Raw genomic sequence first — 27,950 nt, 5'->3', positions numbered from 1 at the left:
GAGTTATGGAAGTCCCAGAAGGTGCAGAAAGAGAAGCAGGGACTAAAGGTGTATTCAATGAAATAATAAGGGGAAATTTCCATAATCTAGTGAAAGAACTGGGAAACAACATCCGGGAGGGGCACAGAACTCCCAACAGGCTTGACCAAAAGCGATCCTCACCACAACACATGATCATCAAGCTCTCTTTAATTGAACATAAGGAAAAGATCCTTAAATGTGCATGTGAAAAAAATCAACTGACATATAAAGGAATGCCAATTAAACTCACAGGAGAGCTGTAACAGGAAACTCTACAGGCCAGAAGGGAATGGAGTAACATATTACAGATTCTAAAAGAAAAAAAAAATTGTCGGCCCAGAATAATATACCCAGCAAAACTTGCCTTTGTCTTTGAAAATGAAATACAATTCTTTCACAGTAAAGAAAAGTTAAAAGAATTTGCCTCTTCCAAACCTGCCCTACAAATGATACTTCAAGATGTTCTCTTGACAGAGAAAAGGAATAGTGTCCACCAAAAACAGAAGGCAAATGGGAAAACATTTGCCAGCAAAAAAAAAAAAAAGCAAAACAGAAGACTAAATCGATGAACAACCCATTCTCAAAATGAATGACAGAACCAAATTACCACCCATTCATATTAACCCTGAATGTAAATGACGTGAACTCATCAATCAAATGCCATAGATTAGTAGCCTGGATTAAAGAACAAAACCCATCTATTTGTTGCCTACAGGAGCTACATCTCACCAACAAAGATCAGTAGAAACTGTATCCCATGGATTTTGATTTTCTTTCAACTTCTCAGTATTTGTTTCACCTCTTCAAAACACTTTCTTTTGATCAAATTTTTCAATGACTCATAGATCATACAGAAGCATCATTTTCTGCAAGAAGGTTCTTGATTTTCTTTTTCATTTCTTCAGTGACACATTAGTCATTCAATAGCATCCACTGGTTTATTCCCAAATGGCAACAATAACTAAGGTTGAAGCAAAAGCCAGAAACTCCATCTGGGTCTCCCCTGTGGGTGACAGAAATTCAAGTACTTTTTGAATTTGCATTAGCAAAAGTCTAAATCAGGTGCACAAGTAGGACTCCATGTTAACACTCCAATATGAGATGCAGACATACCAGCTAGTGACTTGACCATCTGTACCATAATGCCACTATCTCCAGACTATTGTTTTGGTGATAGCATAACATGTAAGTTGTACACTATTTGCTCAACTAGGACTGTGGGCTTCACTAGAATAGGAGTGGAAGATTTTATTTTTGTATCCCCACTCTCTGGCATAAAACTGAGCATATAGTGGCACCCTATATATATTTGGTGGATTGATGAAGGGATTTTTCTTGTGATGACTTAGATTCACCACAGCAAAATAACTTAAAAATAATCATCTAGCCCTATCAGTGGCTAATCACAAATTCCAAGGGATTCATGTTTCATCCTATCAATTACTAAATTGTACAGTTTGTAATTGTGTTATTCAAACTTCCAAGTTGGGTGAGTATTTGGTGATACAGTTAAGATACCACTACAGGTACCCACATCCAGTGTTAGAGCAACTGGGTTTGAGTCTTAGCACTGCTGCTGACTCCAAGTTCTTCCAATGGACAGCCTGAGAGGCAACAGGTGCTGGCTCAAATATTTGGGTTCTTGCCACTCACTTAAAGCACTAGGATTGCAGCCTTGCCTCCTGGCTTCATCCAGTGGCAGGCACCTATGTGCCGTTTTCTCTCTCTACCTTTCAAATAAATGGACAAGCTTTAAAAATAAAATGCCAATTCACATAGAGCAAATACGCAGGCAGAAACTAAAATACAACATTTCTCAAAGTGTTATTCTAATCAAACTTGACACTAATCAAAAGCACTCTTAAAATGAGCATTCTTATTATCCTAAAGTTTCTTTTGAACATATTTTAATGATTGTCTCATTTATGTGTCAACTCATTCAACCATTTCCTGACATTTTCATTAAAGTCAATTTAGTGTCTCCTTTCCTTTCTCTAAAGACAGAATATATGCTTAAATTTTAAAGAGATATTATCATTAATCCAGATTTATTTTTGTGCCTCTTGTATTTAACTCAAGTATGCCCCTCCCAACAGTAACACGTTGACTGTAGATCACAGGTACTATTTCAAATAATATACAGAAAAGACAGGGGTGAATCATATAAAGATATGTGAGCATAGACCTGATCTGCCTTTATCAATTTGCTCTCATTGTTATTCATTAGAAATCCAGGTTTTCATGGAAATTAAAACAGAAATCCCTAAAGTTAACTTCCCTGTTCTCTATTTACATAAACAGAACAAATTATTGTCTAGACTAGAGGCAAACTTTAGAGCCTTTTCTCATAAATCTGACACTGAGGTAAGAAAATGTCTAAGCCTCTGAGGCTCTCTCCTGGTGAGGATCTACAGATAGACGAAACACTATGTAAATTACAGGAGAGCATAATTCTCCTGGGCTGCTCAGTGGAATACTTTGCTTGCCGACAATTCTACCTCAATCCTAAGTCAAAACACACCATCGTTTTATCCTCTGCATTGTGCAAGTATTTCTTGACTACTTTTTTTAAACACATTTTTCTTATTTTATTTGAGGCACAGAAAAAGAGAACTCCCATCCATTGGTTCATTTCCCAAATGCCTGCAAGTAACAGGACTGACCAGAGCCAGGAGCCAGGAACTCCATCCAAGTGTCCCACATGAGTAGCAGGAACCCAAATACCTCTGCTTTTCACTCTCGTTCTTCAGTTAGCAGTTCCCGCTGGAATTCTGCACCAATTCGTTAGCAAGACCCAATCTGCTTCACTCAGTTCTTGATCTCCAGATCCTGAAAACACATCTAGCACTCTAACACTTCCCATGGATATTTGCTAGAAGACTGAATATGACTGCACAAGATGTATTGGATGTTTCAACATTCCCCAGGGAATTGTGAGCCCTTGACTGTTGAAACATCAGTAAGTATTTATTGAGTGTTTAACCCCTAAGAACTACTCCAGGCACTAATAAGTTAAAAATGAGAAAACTGAAATTTCTTCTCTCATAATGTTTGTAGTTTAGTGAAAAGAGACAAACAATAAATCAGTACTGTAAGTGGGTAGCAGAGATACGATTACTTGAGGTGTTACCACTGCCTCCAGGGTTTGTATCAACAGGAGGGATGTTAACAGTTTTGGAAGAGCAAGATCAGAGCTACAGACGAGGGGAAAACAGATGCCCACCTTGGATGTTATGAGCTAGTTGATATCTTACTTTCAACTTTTCCCAATATCTTCATATCTATTTCATTTGTCTCACATTAACCATAAATGTGTATTCATGAAATTCAGAACAAGGTTAACACAGGTTGAGCATGCCTGCCCTAATCCAAAACAAGAAATGGTCTAAAATCTAAAACTTTGAAAACAGCCAACTGGAAAATTCCACACCTGCTGCAGTGTGACAGGTCACAGTTATAACACAGGAATACCTTCAAGCTGTATAAGTACAATAATATGTGAAAATAATTAAATGATAGTGGTGTGATGCTTATATGCCCATGTACTACATCAGAACACCTAAATTCGATTCCTGGCTCTGGATTGTGACTCCATCATTTTGCAAATGCAGACCCTGCAAGGCAGAGGTGACAGCTCAAGTATTTGGATTTGGGAAACCTGGATGGAGTTCTTGGCTTCTGGATTTGGCCCTGGCTCATTCCTGTTTCTTGTAGACACTTGGAAAATTAATCAATGGGAATCCCTAACCCCAAAGAATCTCATGGGATAGATGTAAATATTTGAAAATATGAAAAATTTGAAGTATTTCTTTCCCATGGATTTTGGGAAAGGGATACACATCCTGTACTGAGTCTGGACACCGCAGGCATGTTCTCTTTGCCTTTAAGCACTTATATGAATTTGCTGTAAAGAAATTATTATCAAAAAAAAGAAGAAGAAATTATTATCGGCCTTGACTTCCTCATTTGTAAAATGAAAGGATTACATATGGCTCTAAAGTCCTTTTCAACCCTAGAAGCATGGCGATGATGACATGGCTTGTGTTTACCTGTGTTCCTGGGAAAGAAAGTTGAGAAATCCTAACAATGCTGCTATTTGGGGTTAGGAAACTGTCTTTATGGACTCCCAGACAGCCTCTTGTAGTCTTAACACAAGGCCTATCGGGCCTGGCGCCTTGGCCTAGCGGCTAAAGTCCTCGCCTTGATCGCCCCGGGATCCCATATGGGTGCTGGTTCTAATCCCGGCAACCCACTTCCCATCCAGCTCCCCACTTGTGGCCTGGGAAAGCAGTCGAGGACAACCCAAAATCTTGGGACCCTGCACTCATGTGAGATACCCAGAAGAAGTTCCTGGATCCTGGCTTTGGATCGGCATAGCACCAGCTGTTGTGCTCACTTGGGGAGTGAATCATCGGACAGAAGATCTTCCTCTCTGTCTATCTGACTTTGTAATAAAAATAAATAAATCTTAAAAAAAAAAAAGGCCTGTCAAACAGACTCCAAGTACTTTATCTTGATCTGCTAATATGCAGATGCCATGTAGGTTTCCATTGATTAGTCTGGACAAAATGTACGTAAAGCAAACTTCAACACAAGCGTTCTCTTTCATTTAGGCCACTGAACTGGGCCCATCAGCACAAACCCAGACAGCCTTTCCTAAGAAGACAGCAGTCACAGGGAGGAAGACCTTCTCAAACATGTTCTCTGATCCCACCATATTTTGACATCACTCCCCCAACCAGATTCTTTTTGGCCTTACTTACTCCACCCTGTAAAAATGACAGCAAAAGATACTGGAATGGTCACTTCCCTTACATGGAAATAACATTTTCTAATAAAATCTCTCTTAAGTTCCATTTTCTCATTGACAGTAACTTGGGTAAAACTGAGCTGATTCATGATCATTCACAACCAATTACTTTGCAAAGAAATAACTGTTTTCCATCTACAAAACACTATTGTTTATTGAACATTCTTTAAAAAGCATTCTACAGGGCCCGGTGTGATAGCATAGTGGTTAAAGTCCTCACCTTACACACACCAGAATCCCATATGGGCCCCGGTTCTAATCCCGGTGGCCCTGCTTCCCTTCTAGCTCCCCACTTGTAGCCTGGGACAGCAGCTGAGCACAGCCCAAATCCTTGGAACCCTGCACCAGTGTGGGAGATCCAGAAGAACTCCTGGCTCCTGGCTTCAGATTGGCTCAGCTCCAGCCATTGTACTCACTTGGGGAGTGAGCCATCTGGCGGAAGATCTTCCTCTCTGTGTCTCCTCCTCTCTATACCACCTTTCCAATAAAAATAAACAAATCTTTAAAAAAAAAAAAAGGCATTGTACTGGGCCCAGTGCAGTAGCCTGATGGCTAAAGTCCTCTCCTGCACCAGGATCCCATATGGGCACCAGTTCTAATCCCAGCAGCTTCCCATCCAGCTTCCTGCTTGTGGCCTGGGAAAGCAGTCGAGGACAGCCCAAAGCTCCTATCTCTCCTCTTCTCTGTATATCCGCCTTTCCAATAAAAATAAAGTAAAATCCTTTGAAAAGTTAAAAAAAAAAAGCATTGTACATTGTAGTAAAGAAGCATTGTGCTTGGGGTATGTGCTCAGAAATGACCAAACGACCCCAAATCAAGACTTAGAATCCAGTCTGTATCCGAAAAGACTTAACACCTCTGCTAATTTCTATGCACTTGTTTTCATTACAATACTCAAACCCATCAGACGGCATGTGTGCTTTCAGAATGAACTTACAGGGTTTTCTTATGGCAAGGTCAGAGTTGTAGAGGTATCTGAGAGAAGCCATTACCTTTAAAGCTGCAGAACCCAGCACAAGAGGAGGCACCTACTTCCCAACTGGGAGGAACAATGAGTATGTGTCAAGATGCTCAAGTCAGGGACAAGCTGAGTGCCTTAAGTCGCTGAACCGTAGATGTCACAGTTTTCATCATGGCAACCACACAGTGACATCTTCTACATCCTCAGCTTTAGTGGTGGTGGCTGGTGACTGTCTTGGCAACCCAGGCAGACAAGTGCTAGATCTTGCTGAACATCTGCACGAGATGTTTGCATTGAACCTTATGATTTGTAAACAACTAAAGCTCAACGAAGGCAGGAATTTTGTCTGTTTATTTAATTTTGCATCTCCTGTGCACAAAACAAACCAATGTGGAGTTGATTGCCCCCACGAATGTGTTTTGAATGAGTTCTCACATCCTTGACGACAATGACCCTGTTTTGAAGTGTGGGAATTCACATTGTCTAAGGTGATCGCAGAAAAGAATGATTGTTTGGAGAAGTGTTAGTGGTATCCCTTCAGATCCCATGGAATCCTCAAGTACTCAAGACACAGGCAAAAGCACAGCACCAGTGTTGCCATTACCCAGAAGGCATTTTTCTCCCCATCAACTTCCAAAATACTATTTCAGACCATTATCAGATTTCACATAATCATCAAGCACTGCTGGATTGTACAACTATCTTTATGTGAATTTTATTCTTCTAATTAACAAACTTGGTAATAAGAGTTTTACTGGGTCACCAATTATGCAAACTCCATAGAATCAACCTAACAACAGAATCCATCCAACATCCCTCTAGCAATGACTGTCAGTATACAAGCTGATTCCAATACTTTTCCTTCCTGCAAAGTTAGGTATGATCTCATGGTTTGGTTCTGCATAGAATGTGGGCAGAAGACACACTCACGTGTCTGGGCTGGTCCAAAACTGCTGCTCATTCCTCTTTTCTTGTCTTCCAAGCTGGATTCAGAGATTCAAGCACAAACTTGAAAGCCTTGGAGGATGTCAGTCTGGTGGAGCAGGGACTAACCATGCACAGTACTGACTCTCTCTGCCTACAATTTGGATGAAAATAAATATTTTATTACTAAGCCAACTATATTTTGGAATTGTTTCTCATAGATGATAGCTTTTTCTAGTGAATACAGTCACCAATATCATAAGTCTTATATCTGGGTGATTATTTTGAGATTCCTGAACAAGCACCCTTTCCTTTCAATTACCTTTCACTCTTTTTTTTTTGTTATTAACATTGTATTATGTGATACAGTTTTGTAGGCACTGGGGATTCCCCCCACCCCTCCCACACCCCGCCCCCCATGGTGGATTCCTCCACCTTGCTGCATAACCATAGTTCAAGTTCAGTTGAGATTCCTTCATTGCAAGCATATACCTAGCATAAAGTCCAGCATCTTACTGTCCAGATAAGTTCAGTGGCTTCTTGGGGAGACCTTCTCTGGTCTAAAGGTAGAGCTAACAGAGTAAAGTTCCGGTCAGTTAAAAGCCCCAACAAAACATCAGCATCAATATACAGTGTTATGGAATTAATTTGTAAATGAGCACCACTAATTGCATATGCAGTTGAAGCTGAAGGAGCTTGAAGTTAGAACCTGGACACTGGAGGTTACTAAGCAATCTTTCTTAACCACAGCCTACTTACTCCTATAAATTGGTAAACTCTTGACTCAGATCATTTCTCATTCCCCCTTGTATCCAAGATCTAAAACAAAGGAGTCAAATGACATGCAGCAGACAAACTAATACAGACACATACTCATGGTGCCCTGACTCCAGCTAACTATTTGGAGTAACTGGAAGTTTAAGTTGGGGGGGGGTGGATTTTAATATGCATTAAGTTTGAGAAAGAAAACCTTCACCCACATAAAAATGAAAATAATCCTTTTTGGGCCCGGCGCGGTGGCGCAGTGGTTAAGGTCCTCACCTTGCACGCCCGGGATCCCATATGGGCGCCGGTTCTATCCCAGCAGCCCCGCTTCCCTTCCAGCTCCCTGCCTGTGGCCCGGGAAAGCAGTCGAGGACAGCCCAAAGCTTTGGGACCCTGCACCCGCGTGGGAGACCCAGAGGAGGCTCCTGGCTTCGGATCGGCATAGCATCGGCCATTGCACTCACTTGGGGAGTGAATCATCGGACGGAAGATCTTCCTCTCTGTCTCTCCTCTCTGTATATCTGCCTTTCCAATAAAAAAAATAATAAAATCTTTTTTTAAAAAATGAAAATAATCCTTTTAATTTTCCAAATGAAATCTTATTGATCTTGGCCATGAGAAGACATAATCCTCTTCCACTTGCAAACTATGATTTTCTGTTTACCCTGAAGACTCTAGTTAAGATGTGGAAGCACCAGGTTGAATTTGCATTCTGCTACACATCTAAGAGAAGTTTTGGTTTGCTGTGAAGCCATACCACCAACGCTGAAGAATGAAAAGGATCAATTGGTCTCCACATCCATAACTTTTATTACCAATAAAAATCATGAAAGAATGTGAATAGGGATGTTCATTTGCTGCTCGATGGCTCCATCCTAGCATGAGGCAGTAAGAGCAATACTTAGAAGGTCAACACCACTTGAATATCCAGCTTCTGACATCTCAGCTACGGCCCAAATTGCAATTTAGGCAAAAACCTCAAAAGCACCACTGCAGTGGTGCAGCAGTCTTGCTGCTGACTTTCTGAAGAAAGTCAAGACCAGCCTGATTAAGTCAGGAAAGTTTCATCATACCCTCAAATCCAAGGATATATACAAGATCACCAGTGCTTCCATTCTAGGCAGGGAGTGTCTCCTTGCAAACGCAGTCATCAGCTCATTTCCAACAGAGCAGCACTCTGCCTTCTGAAGTAAACGTCTTTACATCATTCTCCCACTCTCTGTTGGAACATGAAATCCATGTAAGCTGAGGCCTGCTCTCCTTATCTCTGACCTGTAGAACAATACCTGGTAGGCAGTCAATAGAAAGAGTATGAGTAAATCAATTCATATATAAGTGAGCCTGCTTTATCAGCTCCATCACTCAGACTCTATGTGGAAATGCTTGTTAATAACAACTTCTTCACTTTTGATTTTGTACCATGAGGTTGTTATTCCACAATAGTTCAAACAGTTATCTTCATAGCTTTGTTAATTGATTGAGCCTCCTGTTCCATTTCAACAAACTACCAATTTTGAAATGGTTAAGACAAGATTCCAATAATTGTTTGAAACTATTCCAATAATTGGAAAAAATAGAAATCAACACCAATTCACTATTCATAGCATGCAAAATTGTAAAACTCTACATGCTATGAAATTATCTATTAGAAGACGCTTTTATCAGCTCAATGTAGCCACAGGGAACATTGTGTCCAACATCAATGCTGGGTCACAATAGAAATAAATACTTGGGCTAGAATGATGTTCCCAGAGTAGTCTTCCAACAAAGGACAGAGGATTCCTTATCATAAGATTTTGAAGTAAAATTCTCATGTGAAGTTCAAGGACAGTTATTAGAAGCACAAGTATAACAGAGTTGTAGAGGAAGTGGCAGGTGCAGTGAGCTCTCTGTTCTTTTGTTCCTATTTTCAGTACCACATTAAGTCAATGTCTCATGCTAAGTAATTCAATACTGTCTAGATCTCCACGTCCTTACAAGAACATGTGTGACTCTTGAAGGAAGCCTGTCTACTCAAGGAGATCCCTAGTGAGGGACTGAATGTCAGATCATGTTCTCAGCTCAGTCGAAACCTCAGCCTGAAGTCAGTTTGAACCTGATGTTCTCTTTTATCACAAACTGTGCACATTGGACGAGGCATAAAGGAAGGTGAGTGACTTGGAGAAGAAAGATTCTAACCCAAGTCTATTAAGGGCTTCAAAAATTTTCATCAGCTCTGCCTGTACTCATCTCTTATTTAGTGGTAAATAAATGATGCTTGACCCACTTCAGGCCATATTCTGCTACCATTAATATCTGTATAGCACAATAGTATTGAGGACTTTTAAAAGTGTTTCATGAAAAAAAACATGCTGTCTGTTGTAGGAAGCAAATTCTGGTGTTTATATGAGTGTCTGAAAAAATACACAGCAAATTAATGTGATTTCCTCCAAGGAGGTAGAGGGATGAAATTAAAAATGGAGAACTTATGCTTCTCACTTTAAATCATCTGTGTTATCTAATTTTTCCCTTAAGCATATGCCAATTTATAAACTAAAAATTGCAAACTGTGTGATGCCTAGGCAAAAATCTCAAGACTGGGTGGATAGATAGGAGGATATATGTGTGTACATATGGATAGATAGATAGATAGATAGATAGATAGATAGATAGATAGATAGATAGACAGACTGAAATATTTAGAGAGATAATGCCTATCCCTAGATTAGTCCTTAGTCATTGCTAAGAGAAACTTACTGAAATCTGACAGTAAAGAATGCAGTTTTGATGAGAAGGATGTGAAGAATATTCTCTAAGGACTTAAAAAAATGGGGAAAAAAACTAATTCCAAATCAGCTAGGTTTCTACCCATCTTACTCAAATATTAAATTAACCAGTACTTTACCTCCCCTTTCTTTGCTAACTACAACTATACCAAAGATGTTTAGGCCCACAATGTCTTTTATCTGCAAAGAAATTTTACCTATCCAAGATTTTAAGAAGTACTTCAAACAAGGTTTCAATGTTAATGGAGCTATAATTCCCTCAAACAACGTGAGGCTGGGAAACCTGAAGTGTCTGGACATAGCACAAATCAGAAGATAAAGAAACTCCAGGAAAGTCTGCCTTATGCTCAAAATTGAGCACTTGACACCTGGAACCTCATGTGAGTGCTTGCATCACCAGAGAACTTTGTTCTTATGGTGTCTCATCTACTTCAACAGAAACTGGAGTTCCAAATACCAGGAAAACCAAATCTGATTTTAGGACTCTTCTTCCAGAAATTGATTTAATACAGATTCTTAGCACACTTGTAAGTAACGTATGAGGGCATTTTAAAGAATTCATGGAAATTAATCAATGAAATTAAAACTTAAGTTTGTTTTTTATTCATTTTTGAAAGTGATAGATAATTTCTCTTAATATGCATTTCTACAAATTCTTCTGAAAATTTCTTGGATGCATAGACTTTTAAAAATTTTTGTTTGAAAAAATAATGTAGTTTTTAACTTTTTATAGGCTTTTTGATGTACCCTCATAAAAGGCATAAAGTAGAAAGCATTTAAGAAACTCCTGGAAGATTGTTTTAAAAAGCATTTGTGTTGTTATTTGGCATCTATCCTTTTGCATATTTTCTGCTTGTGCATGTTTAAAATATTTCATATAAAGAGCTTTCACAAACAGTTAATTCTCACCTGTCTTCTTTCAAATACACCATGTCCAGATCGTTTTCAGCTTTGTCTATTTATAAATGCTACTTACATCATCATTTTTATTTTTTTTAAAGATTTACTTTTATTGGAAAGTCAGATATACAGAGAGGAGAGACAGAGAGGAAGATCTTCCGCCCGATGATTCACTCCCCAAGTGAGCACAACGGCCAGTGCTATGCTGATCCGAAGCCAGGATCCAGGAACTTCTTCCTGGTCTCCCACAAGGGTGCAGGGTCCCAAGGCTTTGGGCCATCCACAACTGCTTTTCCAGGCCACAAGCAGGGAGCTGGATGGGAAGTAGAGCTGCCGGGATTAGAACTGGTGCCCACATGGGATCCCCAGGGCATTGAAGATGAGGACTTTAGCCACTAGGCCACGCCGCCGGGCCCCATCATCATTTTTATTATAGCAAAGTATTTGCTTATATCGATGTTATCATTTTTAAATCATTCCTTCACTGACAGGATTTTTATGATTAGCCCTATGATACTTTAGTATCATAGAAACCATTGTGCATTTTTATATTTTGTCAATGATTTCTTTCAGTTAAAATTGATCAATATGGAATTGCAAAGCATGTAATGCATGCTGAGCCATCCTTTGGAAAAGGATATCTATTTGTACTTTCACCATTTTATATGCTTAGATTCTTGCAGCTACTTTATCTTATAAACTTGACTATTCAGTCATAGTTTTCAATACTAACAAGCAAGGCATATCTTGCAGACACTGATAAATAAGCATCCATATTTTCCATCCAGCATCCACATGGTCTTCAGGCTTTCACAGATTCAGTACAGTTCACACGTACAATTCTAAGAATATGATATTCATTTCCTCTCTCCCTCCTCCCATCTCACTTTGTTTCTTTTTTTATTTAGTTTGTGAGATAATACATTTTAGTTTTACTTTACAGTAAAAAGGCTAATGCTTCACCAAAGTTTAGCAAATAAAAAGACCCTGGTTTGGTGGGATTACAAACAATTCCTATCAACAGTAATGGAATGGGAAAATGGCCATTTCTCCCATGTGCACTAAATTCTAAAGTAATCATGGATCATAACTGCTCACTTCTTTTTTAAAAAAAAAAAAAGATTTATTTATTTTTATTACAAAGTCAGATAGACAGAGAGGAGGAGAGACAGAGAGGAAGATCTTCCCTCCAATGATTCACTCCTCAAGTGAGCGCAACGGCCGGTGCTATGCCGATCCAAAGCCAGGAGCCAGGAACTTCCTCCAGGCCTCCCAAACGGGTGCAGGGTCCCAAGGCTTTGGGCCATCCATGACTGCTTTTCCAGGCCACAAGCAGGGAGCTGAATGGGAAGCGGGGCCACCAGGACTAGAATGGCCACCCATGTGGGATCCTGGCACGTTCAAGGCGAGGACTTTGTCCACTAGGCCACTGTGCCAGGCCCAATAACTGCTCACTTCTGAGATAGCTGCATCTGTCTATTCATGAAGGTCCCACCCTCATGACCCAGTAATCTTTTATTAGCCATATTATGTCTGGACATGATCCGGTTTCCTAACTCATGCAGATATTTAGGTTCCCAAGTCTTGACCGATGTTACTTGCAGTGTAAAGGCTTGATAGAAGTATGGTATTTAAACATGGCAGTATCTGCCAGATTATCATGTGAGCCTTTATCTACACTTATTCTGGCTTTCATAACTATTATCAGAAGTCAGACCAGTAGGGTCATCTAATCCTAGACTGTGAACCCCTAAACCATGAGCTGAAAAAGAGCCTTCTTTCCTAAGTAGCTTCTCTTTCTGAGACAAATACAATTAATTGGAAGCCTCACCTCCCTACCCTGCTCTGTCAGGAATTAAGGTTCCACTCTTTTAGGCTGAGGAGAACATAGTCAGGCCATGACAGCAACCATTTATTCTGTATAGAGAATTCTTTGGAAAATTCACACATTTGCTTTTACAAGTGTTATAAGTGGAGATACAGCTTTTCTTTTCCTCATTAAATCCATATATTCACTAACTCTAGAAGTGAAGATACTAGGACATGTGACATTTAGGATGCAATTAAGTCATAAGTGTGGAGTCCTCAAGAATGGAATTATTCTCTCTTGTAATAAAAGAAGAAATGCAGAGCCAATCAAACCTTAGCTCACCAGCAAGTACAGAAATCAGGCTGTAGCACAGGTTATGTCAGGCTAGGCTATGACACATACAGGTTTGTTTGAGCCAGGGATCACAGCAGACTGAGAAGGACCAGGTGTCAGCACTCGCCAGTGAGAGTTAGGATTGGAGGCAAGACAGGTCAGGAGAGACTACAGCATGCTAAGGCAAAGGCCAAGACAGAGGAGGGGCTATGCCAAGCTGGGTCAGAGCAACCACTGGCATACACAAGATCTATGGCTGGGAACAGGCCTGGTTGGGGATTAAAGGGGACACCCTGACTGAGTTGTGGTTCCCACTGGTGAGTGCATAGGCCAGAGTGGGGGCTGTTGTCTGGTCTGGGTGTGGCTGCAGTGTCCCTGGGTACAAATGTGGCCTGGAACTGGGGTACTCCAGACTGGGCCAGACTCAAGCACCCACTGGTGATCATGAAAACCAGGGTAGGTGTAGGACAGGCTAGATTAAGTCTCTGCTCCTCCTGAGCCATGCAAAAGCTGTGTCTGGATGTGGACCTGGCTTGGCAGGGCTATAGCTTCCAACAGTAAGAACCAGAATGGGTGAGGGCCAGTCAGGAAAGGCTACTGTTTTTGCTAGGACAGAAGTTGGACTAAATAGAGCTGGCTCATGGACCCACCAATGGACACAAGATCTGGCAACGGGAGAGATTCTGATGTAGGAGCTTGGGCAACTCCTCTGTTGGAACACAGTCCTTGTAGGTGAGTGCAAAAACAACGAGGAGCAACCCAGACAAGGCCAGGGAATGGTACCCAATGCCAAGCATTTGGCACCAGTTGGAGGCAACTCAGGCTGGACCAGTTCATATCATCTGCTGACGAATCTCTGCACCAGAATGAATTGTGGGTTGGGTCCTATTGGGATGCAACACAAGCCAGTTCACATGAGGGCTAGAACTTGGGGTCAGATGGGCTGGGATAGGCTGTATCCCCCATCGGCATGAGCTGGAATTGGGGGTGGCCCAAACCCAGCCAAGCTAGAGCACCCACTGACAAATGCCAAAGTGAAGTGGGACATACCAGACTGGGCAACAACACCTAACCAGCACACATGAGACCCAGTGGATGGGAGACAAAGCTGATAGGGGAGTTGTGGAAGGCTCCCCTGCTGGACCACCACTCTCACTTTAGAACGTGAGTTGGGATGGGGACAAAACCGGTTGGGCAGAGTTACAACATTTCTTGGCCTCATGTAGGCTGGATCAGGGAAAAACCAGGCTAGGTTGACTCTTATTACTGGTGCATGCATAATTTAGAGTGGGTGTGTTTGGTTGGGCTTTGCCATCACATCAGCTGTGAGGTGCGGGCATGGGGTTAGGGGGATTCTTTCAAGTTAAACTACAGAACTACCTGGAGAGTGCAAGATTTGGGAGTTGGAATGGACCAAGTAGGGAAACAGTGAGCACCTTCCCCTTGGGTTGCCACTCCCACTGGTGAGCATAAGAACCAGGACTGGGACAGGCATGGCTAGATAGAGAGTGGCACCTGCCGGTACATGTGTGGGATGGACAGTGGGGCTGGTTGGGTTGAACTAGGTTTCAATGTCCATTAAAATGTAGGAGAGCTGAATGGGATGTTGGACAGACTAGACCAGTCTGCTGTACATACTGGTAAGCACGGTAACCAGGGCAGGGTTGGGCCTGGTGAGGGTTATTATAGGTCACTCAGACTAGGCTGCAGCTCCTACTGGTGTATGTGAAGGTTAAGTGTGTGGTGGGCAGGATCAGACAGGGCTGCACACCAATTGGATGTATAGAGAACAGGACTGGAGACACAACTGACCCAGCAATTGCAACCGTCAGCATGTGAATAAGATGACTAAGGCAACGGACGCTGCTAGACCTTATATTTGCAAGCACACACAAGAATCAGGTCTGGGATCACTTCAGATGAAGTTTCTTTGGGGATTCCCCTAACTGAACCGCTGGACACAGAGCCCCAAACATAGAGGAAATTGCAGGTTCCAAGGTGTGACTGTGGAGTGCATGTGTCAGAAATGGGCCTCCTCAGTGGCTTAGACAGAGCTGTGGACAGCATATCCAGGTGTACATAAAGGGTATGCAAGTACATTGGAGTCTGCAGAGGACACCTGGTAGTACAACAGAGGACAGAGGACAAAACAAGTGGTTCATCTACCCCAGCCAAGTGTTGGCAATGAATATCTGAGCAAACGGAGACTCTAGTGTGGATTATGTCAACCAGTGGATTCGAGAGAGACTTCATTGTATTTGGAGTGGCGAGATTGGCAGTAATTCAGAACTGCTGAACTATTGAAACCTCATGAGCAGGACCCTCAGAACATCAGGGACCCTGTGGTGGTGTCAGGTGGCAGTCCTCCATCCCAGAGTGCAGAGTGTTTGGGAGGCTGGGTGTGGCTTCTCTACTTTTTTCTCCCCTCCCCCAGAAACAAGAAGGAAAAAAAAAATGTGAAAATGGTGATCTCACCCTCCAAAACATGACAAATATATTGCTTTTGTTTATAAGCTACTCAGTTTGTGGTATATGTTATAATGGTATAGAACAATCTGACATTCTCTTTTAATGTCCAAATTAGAAATAACTTGGTTCTCTCTACTTTGTCCCTAGTGTCAAACTGCAAACTCCTTAAGGATAGAGAATTCATACTATTTCATATCTGGAATTCCAGATGCCTGGCAAAGTGTAGCATAGTGTGGTGCATTCGTTATGTTGTCATACATATTTCTAACAAACCAATACAGTTTATCCTTTTTCAATCTACTGCTACAAGTACTGCCGATACAATTTAAAATATGAATCAATATCATGAAAGATACAATGGCCTTCTGTCTGACCACTGTTCTTTGTACTCTGGTAATCTTCCTGGACTTCACACCCTCTCTATAGCATAGTTCTTGCATGCTTAGGTCTCAGAGCCACAGATTTTCACCCGGCTTCTGTTCTGTTGCACAGATACTCACAGAATCCCAAATCTGTCAGCATCTTCTCCAGGGGCACAAACAGCATGATTAGTTTCCCCTCCCAAATGACTGTCTTTCCTGATGCTGTACTGTGCTAAAGGCATCCCTGTGCACTCCCTTGCTGTGAATAGGCTCCAATCCACTCTCAGGTTAGCTCTAGGTCTCATGCCAACATGTGCAACATTCTAGTTGTTGGGTGATCATGAACACTTTTGGCCCTAACCATTTGGATTTGAAAGCACGGGGGAGAAAGAATGGAAAACAGATGTACATTAAATCATTGCAAAAGATAAATGTAGTGTCATGTAGTACAAAGAACCTCACACCTACCATCAAGCAGGTCAGTTTTACCCTAATTGACTATGTGACAATTACCAGCTTCTGTGCGTTCAATTGTGGTTCCACAAGATGAGTGTTCAAGTACTAGCTCTGGGTCCAGTGAACAAGACACTGCTCAGAAACAGGATTTTTGTGAACACAATCAAGTTAGGTGAAATTCTACATTAGAGTGGGCCCTTATTCAGCATGACAACTGAGTATCATGAGAAGAGGAAACAAAATATAGAGACAAACTCACATTGAAACAGAGAGAGAGAGAGAAATTACCTTGTGCTGTTTGAAGCAGAGAATGGTGTAACACAGCTGCAAGCCAAGAAATGCCAAGGATGATTAGCAACCACTAGAACTAAGAAAGTTTGGTCCTGTCAACACTTTGATTTCAGCCTCTGGCTTCTGCCACTGTAAGAAAATAAATTTCAGTCATTGTAAGCCACCATAGGCAGCCCTAGGAAATTAATACTCTATCCTATCAATCTGTAGCATTGGGAGCAAGCTTTCATGTATGAGATCCTTCAAAAGGCTCATGGAAAAAAAATGAACTAAGCAATAAAATTATTTTGGTGAAAAAAGAACCTAAATGCAAGCATAGTTTACCATCATACCACTCTTTTTCATGAACATTTTGAGACACCCATATATCTTGATCCTCACTACCCAACTAAGGAACTTCTGTTATTGCCATTTTAGAGTGTTTGGCAAGAGTCTTGGTGGTTGAAAATATGCATGCAAGATTAAACAACCGGTAGAGGTGGGGGTACCCAGAACCCAAATATTCTGGTTCTAAGCCTGTATTGCTCTGCCTCTATAAAACTCTCAGGGTCTATTTCCCTGGTTGAAGAAGCTTGATATTGATGAAATCTTCAGGCTCCACCCCAGACCTGTAGAATCGCCAGTCCTAATGGTGGACACCAATGGTCTGTGTTTCATCAAGCTTTATAGGTGACTCTGCATTCTGCTTCAGTTTGCAAACCACTGTGCTAGGACAGCTCAAAGAAGAGTATTCCCCAGTACTCCAGAGGAGTCTTCATGATAGAATGAAACTCAAGAGACAGCATTTTTTTATTTGAATGGCAGACAGATATTTAGAGAGATATACAGGTATCTTCCATCCACTGGTTCATTCCCCAAAGCCTGCAAAACCCAGAGTTAATTCACATTGAAACCAAAGGTTGAGACTTCACTCCAGACTCTCCACATAGGTGGCAAAAATCCAATTGTTAGAGCCATCACTTGCTGCCTTCTACTTGCTGCATATGACCAGGAAGCAGGACTCAAATGAAGGACTCTGATAGGGGACATAGGGTCCCAAGCAGTGTTTTATATGTCCACCCATTAAATTGGATTCTTAAAAAAGAGGAAGTTTAAACGTCAAACAAATTGGAAAGTGATATTTTTCCATTTCCCTATAGGGAAATACCATGCATCCAAGGAATTACCAAAGCTTGACAGAACTGAAGAACACAGGCTGACAATGAGCTTTGAAAAGTGACCACGATTTGAAAGGGTATGAAGACCCTACTGGATCTTGTGGATCACTGTACTTTAAGGTTTGATCTTTGATATTGACAGTCCTCTGTGATAAAAGGGTTTCACATGACACATTTGGGCATTTGGGAAACTCTATAGAATATCTGCTTGCATATTTAAAACACATGAAACACTCTGAGATGTCATATTGTAAAAGATAGTATTCAGCTTTGTCAGGCCACACTGGTCATAGGCCACATTGCTCATGCTTTTCACGGGCAATTTATAACTACATATGAAAGACTGTGGATAATTTTAAAGAATTTTATTATAAAACATAGTATTTTGATTTTACAAAAATTTGTATCAAGAGCACAGTAAAAAATGGAGATATGGAAGAAACAAGAAAAGAATTCACTATGCTGAAGTCACAGTCACAGTAGATTATGCTAGAATTTGACAATTGCTCTATACCTTCATTCAGTTATAATAATACAACCACATATTTGAATACAGGAACATGAATAATATTCAGCTAAAGGCTTCCAAAGTCAAGACAAATGTTGACTTAATTAACTATCCTAAGACTTGGGCTGTTAATAAATGCACAAGAAACAGTTTCTGAAAGATACGGCACTTTTCAAATAATCTGAAATCCTGAAGACAACCGATGATGCTACTATTATTTTCATTTCTTTTTTCCAGGATGTAATTATGGGCATTTTGCCTGAAAAGTCAGTTTGCAACCCTTTACCTTTAAAATTTTGTTTGTGTACTTTACTATCCTGGTTTACTTTGTTTTATTTTTAGATTCCTTCTCTCAAATATCATGAAAATGGGGTAACAGATTTTCCAAAATTTTAAAATCCCACCAAGAATTGCTTCCACGTGAGAAGCCACAGTTTTGAAACGACGAAGGCGTCACTTTGCGTACCTCCTTCAAGTCTTGGAAGATGTGCCAAAGGGAGAATTGAAAATGATCAAGTAGATAGGATTCTAGGATTTTTTACTTATCAAAAGACTTAAGAAACTCCAAAGTTATCAAAATAGAATATAAACAATTTCAAGTGCAAGGATCTTTTGCAAATATACTGTTATTATAACACCATAATCTATAGCTCAATTTATTTAAAGGACTAATTTTGACCAGCACTTCAAATACTGAGATGCATCTACCTATGTCATTTTCCTTCTTTCTCATTCAAAACATGTTTCAGTTTCTTGCCTATCTGAAACTATTGCTATTGCTTGAAGAGTAACTAACAGCGCCTCATTACTCCTTCTCATTCTCCAGTCAGATTCTCTCAAATGGATCTGCAAGAGTTCTCAAGCTTCACACTTATTCTCCAGCAATGGTGAAAGCCAATGGTGATATTCAATATCACCTTTACCTCACTCAATTACTATTTCCTTTAGCTGAAAATCACCTGTGGAGGTTAGATGTTATATTCGTTTGCTAGGACTATCATAACAAAATGACACAGATCGAATACCTTAACACAAGTTTAATTTGTCACAGTTCTAGAGGCTGTAAATTCAAGATTAAGGTGTTGATAACCTTGGTTTTCCCTGAGATCTGTCCTTGGTTTGTAGATGACCATCTTTTCTCTGTGTTTTCATACAGTCTTTTAATCTCTCTTTATAAGAACATCAGTGTTTTGGGATTAGAGCTCACTGTGACAGCTTCATTTTATCTTAGTTCCTTTTGAAAGACATACATTTAAGAATACTCACGTAAGAGTCACTAAAGGTTAGGACTCCCACGTATTCCTTTGAAAAGGGACACAACACACCTCTTTAATAAATGCAGTATGGTGAATGAGTCCCAGCTCACTCTCTGTTGATGTCATGTTGGACAAGTCCCAAAGACTCCAAACATTCTGACCTCCTTTTCTTCAGCAAGAGCCTTACATCTATGTTCCATTGTATTGAGGGAGTCAGCATTGCTTAATCCTGTGAAGCCACTGGGTGGCGGGCAGTCTTACAGTCCCGTTGAAGGGTTTCTGGCCTGGAGGATCTGGATGGCCAGCATTCTCAAGAGAAGACTGTGCTAATCGACAGAAACAGGAAGAGCCATGGCAGTTCTGAGACATGTGGAGGAGCAGTTCTTTCTGGGCTCACTTGCTTTGTAGTCACACTCCCTGGGAAGCCAACATGATCATCAGAAGTTCACCGTTGTGTTGAAGTCAGAATAGGGTAATGCCACAGGAGACTTATGGAAAATGCCCCAACTCTGTCTGATGCACTCTTACTCAGTCAAAGCACACTTTTGAGGAAATAGTCCTCTGGATGGAGCAATTCCACTGAACAGTGCAATCAGACAGTGACCAAGATACCTACGTATCTTCATATCTTATCACAGAATACTCCAACTTGTATTATTTTGAAAAAAAATCAGTTACTTGAGCACACTCAACACATTTCAAGGTTCAATATACCCAGGTGGCTCATGGCCACCATGTTGAATGCACATAGAGTACTTCCCTCATCATGGAAGCTCTATCGGCAATGCTGTTTTAGACTATGCAAAGTTCAATTGTCAGTTTCTACATACCAGATGGGTCATTATCCATGCCATGACATGATACATGCATACAATATCATATAATTGAATACAAATTATATTTCTGCAATTAGCATTCTTATCATTCACTTGCTAAGTTATTGCACAGATATCAAAAAATATTAATGACAGTGTGTGCTCATGTTATTTTATGTAATTTATTTCATTATTAAAATAAACCTATGAAGCCTATATTATTAATTGCTCAAACTTCACATATAAATAGATGCAGAGAGAAACTTAATACCTTTTCCTCAAAAAAATACATTATTATTAAGAAGCAGTTGCACATGATGACAAAAATTTACCAACAGCTAATCAATCACACCATAGCTTGCTTTGCTTAACTTATCATTTACCTTCAAAGTAGTCCTTGCTTCCTCGGGCCATCTGACCCACCTCTCTCTATTTTTGCCTGAGCCTACAGGTCTTTGCCTTTATTTTTAAACTGTTTCTCTTGGCTAAAACCCCCTCCATCGTTCATTACTATTCTCATACAGAATCTAGACAGCTGACCTTTCTCTCAGGCCCCCAACCATTCCACTGATGAGTCAATATCCAAGGATTCAGCACTACTCATTTACCTTTCAGATGCTTTAGAGGACAAAACAAGATAGATTTGTGACAGTGGCTAAAAAAAAATCTGTGAATAACAAGAAAAAAAACTACCCTACAAAATTTTCCATTTTATAAGCCTCTGGAATGGTAAAACGCATGAAAGTATTCTATAAAAATATTTACTAAACAATGAATCAAATATTTATTCATCATGAACTAAAAATGTTCCAGAACTTTGTTAGACTGAATCATAATCAAGGGCTTATGATAACAGCCACTTAGTAGAAATCTAATTTTGATTGCTTTGTACTAAAGAGCTTCACCAAGATTTAACACAAAAACTAGGACGCACATTTTATGAACCAACACAGTTTATCTGTTGATTTTAGAGTGTGAATTCACCTATTCAGATTTATTCCTGCACAGTAGAACATTTTATTCATCAATGAAGTACATAAAAACAGCGAGCCCATGCCAGTGCATTGCCTGATGCCTTGGAGACATCTTATTTTGTGTGACGTGCACTCTACATTGTTCATATAACAAAGCTTCCTAAAAGTACATTTCTCTGAGTATATCCAGAAGTGATATGAGACTATACTGATGGCTATAAAACCTATAACTTAGGTACTTACTTAATCTTAACGTAAAGACATGTAGAGAGAGAGCAAAAAAAAATTAATCTTTAAAGATTTACTTATTTATTTGAAAGAGTGACAGAGATCGAGTGACAAAAAGGGCTGAGAAAGAGAGGAGATCTTCCATTTCTTGGCAAACCCCCAAATTCATGCAATAGCCAGGGTTGTGCCAGAGTGAAACCAGAAGCCAGAGAGGCCATCCAGATCTCCCTTATGAGTGGTAGCACTGGAGTCCTTGAGCTGTCATCTGCTGCCTCCAAGATTGCTCATTAAAAGGAAGTTGTAATCAGAAGCAGAGCCAGGATTCAAATCCAGGCACTCTACTACAGGATGCAGGCATTTCATAACTTAACCTACAATGTGACAATGCCTACTTGGAGAGACAGAAAAAAAGAAATGAAACAAGCAATATGCTTTCCAAATGAGATCAAACAAGGCCAGTCTCGGCCTTCTCGTTTCAATCACTCTGTAAACAAGTAATCCTGTCCACATCCTACTTCATGCCATGCGTTTGCACTTTAGTGCTATGAGTTGGTGACTGCACTGTTCAAAAGAGCTTGCCAAGGACAGTGCTGACATGCTGTTCAGAGTCCCTATGTGCAAGAAGATGGTGATATTCTTTAAAGCTAGAAACACACATGTTAAATCTAAGCTGCCACTGGGCATGTGTTACAGTGCTATTAGCCATGGACTCAATGTCAATAGATCAACCATGTGTGTTAAACAAGGAATTTTGAATTAAAAATGCACATAGAGCAAGCCTGTACATTCATTAACTAAAAAAACATGTTTCAAACAGAAGCTTTAAGGGACTTAAACCTCTTCTTTTGCCTAGAATCAGTGCTTCCATATTCACTGTTCAGGTTTTTCACTGAAATATTTGAATAAAATTCCTGTGCATTGGGCCCAGCACGGTGGCACAAGTGGTTAAGGTCCTCACCTTGCACGCCCGGGATCCCATATGGGTGCCGGTTCTATCCCGGCAGCCCCGCTTCCCTTCCAGCTCCCTGCCTGTGGCCCGGGAAAGCAGTCGAGGAGAGCCCAAAGCTTTGGGACCCTGCACCCGTGTGGGAGACCCAGAAGAGGCTCCTGGCTTCGGATTGGCATAGTATCGGCCCGTTGCGCTCACTTGGGGAGTGACTCATCGGACGGAAGATCTCCTCTCTGTCTCTCCTCTCTGTATATCCACCTTTCCAATGAAAAAATAATACAAATAAATCTTTTAAAAAAATTTTTTAAAATTTCTGTGCATAATAAGAATTAATCGTAAATTGCATTTTTCTAAGATAACAGCATCATAACAGCAAGCATATATATTAGTTTTTCAGATTTATTATTTTTATTGCAAAGTCAGATATACAGAGGAGGAGAGACAGAGAGGAAGATCTTCTGTCTGATGATTCACTCCCAAAATGACAGCAATGACTGGAGCTGAGCTGAGTCAATCCAAAGCCAGGAGCCTGGAGCTTCCAGGTCTCCCACATGGGTGCAGGAATCCAAGGCTTTGGGCCATCCTCAACTGCTTTCCCAGGCCACAAGCAGCGAATTGGAATGGAAGCAGAGCCACCAGGATTAGAACCAGTGCCCACATGGAATCCTGACACATTCAAGGAGAGGACTTTAGCCACTATGCCTCCGCACTGGTCCCAACAGCGTATACTTTTAAAAAGCACATCAACTACAAGAAGCTTTTAGAAAGAAAGAAAGGAAGGAAGGAAGGAAGGAAGGAGAGAGGGAGGGAGGGAGGGAGGGAGGGAGGGAGGGAGGGAAGGAAGGAAGGAAGGAAGGAAGGAAGGAAGGAAGGAAGGAAGGAAGGAAGGAAGGAAGGAAGGAAGGAAGAAAGAAAGGAAGAAAGAGAGAGAGAGAAAGGGAAAGAAAATCTACAGTTCAAACATAAAAATCCTCACTTAACACATGAATGCAACATTAGTTTACTCAGTGCCCAAGACACCCCAAAAATTAACTCTTCTTTCTTGGTCTATTGCTGGTGTCTGTTCAGAGGTTCCTTCATTATGCAAGTATCCAGAGCTTAAAATTATTCTACAGATCATTGTGAAGACTACCTGGTTCTTGTCATGCATCCAAAAGACTAGTCTTGCTGCCCCTGAATGACAGGTCTGATGGATATTAATTTCAGCCATTATCATGGAAACCAGTGGATACTGCTCCTTTGCGCTCTGGCCTTGGCCAAGGCAGTGTGGATGCAATATGATACCAGTTACCTTACAGCATCTGCTGTTTATCCCTGAGTGCCTTCAGAATGTGCTCATCATCTGCAAGGCTAATGCTTCACAATGATTGAACACTGAGTCAGTAATCTGTTTTTCCTGGAGCATGACATACTTTCTGTAACTGCACAGGTAACTCTTCATTCCAAAAGTATTCATTTTATTTTATATTCATATGCTTTTTTCTAACTGCTCTCAACTCTGTTCTTCTAGAACCCTGTCATGCAATTGGCTTACCTTTTTTTGAAAGAAAAAGGTACTAATTTATTTAAAAGAGAGACAGAGACACAGACAAAAAAAAAGAGGATTTCTGTCTATGAGTTCACTCCCCCAAATGGCTGCAACAGCCAAGCTTAGGCCAGACCAGAGCTGAGAAAAAAGCCCTGTATCCAGGCCCTCCCGTTGGTGACAGCAGTTCAGCTGCTTGCGTTAGCAGGGCTGCTTTCCAGTGTCTGCAGTAGAAGGACACTAAGTCAGGAGCCAGGCTCTGAATTGAGCATAGATTCTCCAATGTGGGAGTCAGACATCTCACGTCTAAACGACTGGGCAAGTTGTGTGCCCTACCTCATGTTCTACATCGGGTGTTTTTGCTCTGAGTTCATCTTATCAGCACTTTTCTCTGGATTCACTTTGATTGGCTAATGCCAGTTCTTCATCATTTTGCCTTCAGCTATAATTATTCTCTTGACTTCGTGATGTGGATGACAGCTCAGCAGCGATGTTGTTTGGGTTTTTATTCTATTTCTTTAGCCTGAAAGTAGTCATAGGTGCACCAGCTTTATGACCTTGCTTTATTGAGTTTGTGCTTTTCCTAGCTTTGTTGTTGGGTTGACAGAAAGACTGAGACAGACAGAGATCTTGGATCTGTTGGTTCACCCTCTTAACATTCACAACATCCACAGCTGGGCAAAACTGATACCAGGAATTAAGAACACAATCCATATCTGCCATCTGGGCGGCAAGACCCCATCTATGTGAGCTTCCACTACTTCCCACACCCCCAGGATGTGCATTAACACAAACTGGAATTGAGAGGTAGAAATTTAACGTAGGTACTAGGGTACGGGATGAGAACATCCCACCTGCACCTTAACCACAAGGCCAGACACCTACACGTTTCTAGTTTTCTAGAGTGCAAATTACCAGAGAGCAACTGCTGCCTATTGTTGGTTTTTCCAGACAGGCTAGAAGGCTGCCCGCTCCCCTCATTTTCCTGGTGCATTTTCCTCTAACCTCAGATAGTTTGCCACTCAGTATTCATGCCTGGGCAAGTCTGATTAGATTCTCCTGTGCTGAGAGCTAGTGTAGGAGGATTCTTCACACACTGTGGTTTTGATGCTTGGAGATATTAGCTTAATATACTTCCCCCTAACCAGGGAGTGTTGGAGAGTAGATGGATAAGCCCAGAGAGGTTTTCAAAATTTGTACTCTCAGACTGATCCCAGACTGGGCTCCATCTTTGTTGCTTCTCTCCTTCACCTATCACCTTCAGTGCAAAAGCATTCATTCGCATCAGTCATACTTCTCCTATATATCGTGAAGAATGCTGCATAGTACGACTTCCCAATTTGGGGGACAGGCGGCCTGGGTAGCAGACATGGTTTTTTGTTCCAGAACTTCTTTACTTCCTTTTGTCACTACTTTTTAACAACAACGTCGTCTGTTTGGGGGCTTACATTGTTTGACTTCCACTGGTTAATTTGAGGTCAGATGGAAAAGACCTTTATGGAATCTGAATGTTCAAGTTCCTTTTTTTATAATTTTTGACTACTTTATCAGGAACCTGGTGACAGAGACTCTATGATCTATTTTCACTTTGCCATGTAAGTTTAAACGTTTACAAGAAAAACATTCAAATACCTTCTGAGGACACAATAGCAGCATATGCAGCACAAAACAAAAACATTGGGGAAGGGTTTCTACTCACTATGTTCTGTGTGGATAGGGAAGGCTTCCTGAGGAAGATGACTGCTGAGTTGTGACTTGAAGGATATGCAGGATGAAGGTGAAGCCATGCTGGCACTATTTGAGGAATATATAAAACAAGAGAATCTAGAAACTGCAGATATATCAGAAAAACTAAAATTAATCCATAAATCCAAAAGCTTAGCTATTGAGTAAAGAGATGAAGGAAGATGAGGATATGTCAAGATTAGCTTTGTAGGAGCTGGCATTGTAGTATGGCAAGTTAAGCCAACACCTGCAATGCCAGCATCCCACATGCATGTCAATCTATGTCCTAATTACTATAATTCTAACCCAGCTCCCTGCTAATGGCCTGGGAAAAAGCACAGAAAATGGCCCAAGCATTAGGGCCCCTGCCACCCACTTGAGCAATCTTGATGCAGCTCCTGGCTTGTGGCTTCAACCTAGCCTAGCACTTACTACTGTAGCCAACTGGGGAGTAAACGATCCAGAAATGGTCTCTTTCTCTCTCTCTCTCTCTCTCTCTCTCTCTTTCTCTCTCTCTCTCTCTCTCTCTCTCTCTCTCAGCAACTCTGACCTTCAAAGTAAACAAATAAATCATTTTAAATATGTATTAATCTTGCATTCATGCTAAGGAAAGACTGAGCTCTGAGAAACATTTGAAGAGTTTTAATTAAAGGATCTCAGGGTTTTTTTTTTAATATGATTGGGGCTGCTGTATGAAAGAACTGCAAGGCAGCCACGGACAAGAACACCAGTTAAAAACTAGTGGAACAATTATGTGGAAACTCATTTGTGTTTCTACTAAGATGGTTATGCCCACTATGGAGAGACAAGAATATATCCAAGAAATATTCAGAAAGTGAAGTATTTGACACCTGGTTTTTGTTCATTAATTTGTTGATCAATTCAAGTACAAGAGACATTTACATCAAAAATGACTCCAATATTTCTAGCTTCCATTTTAAGTGAGAGGTAGATGAAACTGCTGGCTGAGAACTGGAATCTAAATGATGGACATGTGCGGCAGCAAGTAGAGGGGAAATTAGTAAGTATGGTTTGGAAAAGTATATAATTTTGACTGCACGATGAGCATAAAACATCCAGGTAGAAACTCTAGCCTCTATCATTCTAATATCATTTTTAAAAAATAACAACAGTTATATTTAGTGGGTAGATCCACACATATTTATTTATGAGTTGGAGTATTATATCAAAGTTGGTATCTTTTAGACTTTGCCAAATTACAGACATAAGAGTTCAGAGTCTTATAGAAGAGACTAACCATTCAACAATTATATGTTACAAAAGATACTACACGTTAATAACTACATTGTAGCATCAGATCTTGTTCACACATATCATCAAACATGCAAACTTTTGCTTTAGGATATTATTTTGTAAAGTAGTTTTTTTGGAAAAACTCAACCCAAAAATAAATGAAAAATAAAGGAGTCTCTATAAGTACCACCACTAGGTGGGGTAGCCACTGTTACATTTCAGGGTACCTTTTCACTCTTGTTAAGCTACGCACAGCAAATGCACACAAGGACTTTTTGAAAGCAAAGCCACCGAAGCAGCATATCATGCTCAAAGTCACTCCAGCACGGTGCTAGGCAACACAGACTGCACACAACCCTACAAGGATTCAAAGCCCAGCTCTACTACCTACTAGCTACATTACCTTTGCAAGATTCTGTACATTTCAATAGCAAAACTTTCTAAACTTGGGGTCAGCATGGTATCCTAGTAGTTAAAGTCTTCCCCTTGCATGTGCAGGGATAACATAAGTGTGCTGTTCTAATCCCAGCAGCTCCGCTTCCACCAAGCTTACTGCTTGTGGCCTGGGAAAGCAGTCAAGGATGGGCCAAAGTCTTGGGATCCTGCACTCACATGGGAGACCTGGAAGAAGTTCCTGACACCTGGCTTCAGATCAGCTCAGCTCCAGCCATTGTAGCCACTTTGGGAGTGAA

Source organism: Ochotona curzoniae, unplaced genomic scaffold, assembly GCF_017591425.1.
Source record: "Ochotona curzoniae isolate NIBS_2020 unplaced genomic scaffold, NIBS_Ocur_1.0 contig_2318, whole genome shotgun sequence".
NCBI classification, from domain to species: Eukaryota; Metazoa; Chordata; class Mammalia; order Lagomorpha; family Ochotonidae; genus Ochotona; species Ochotona curzoniae.
Note: the sequence above shows the minus strand (reverse complement) of the source record.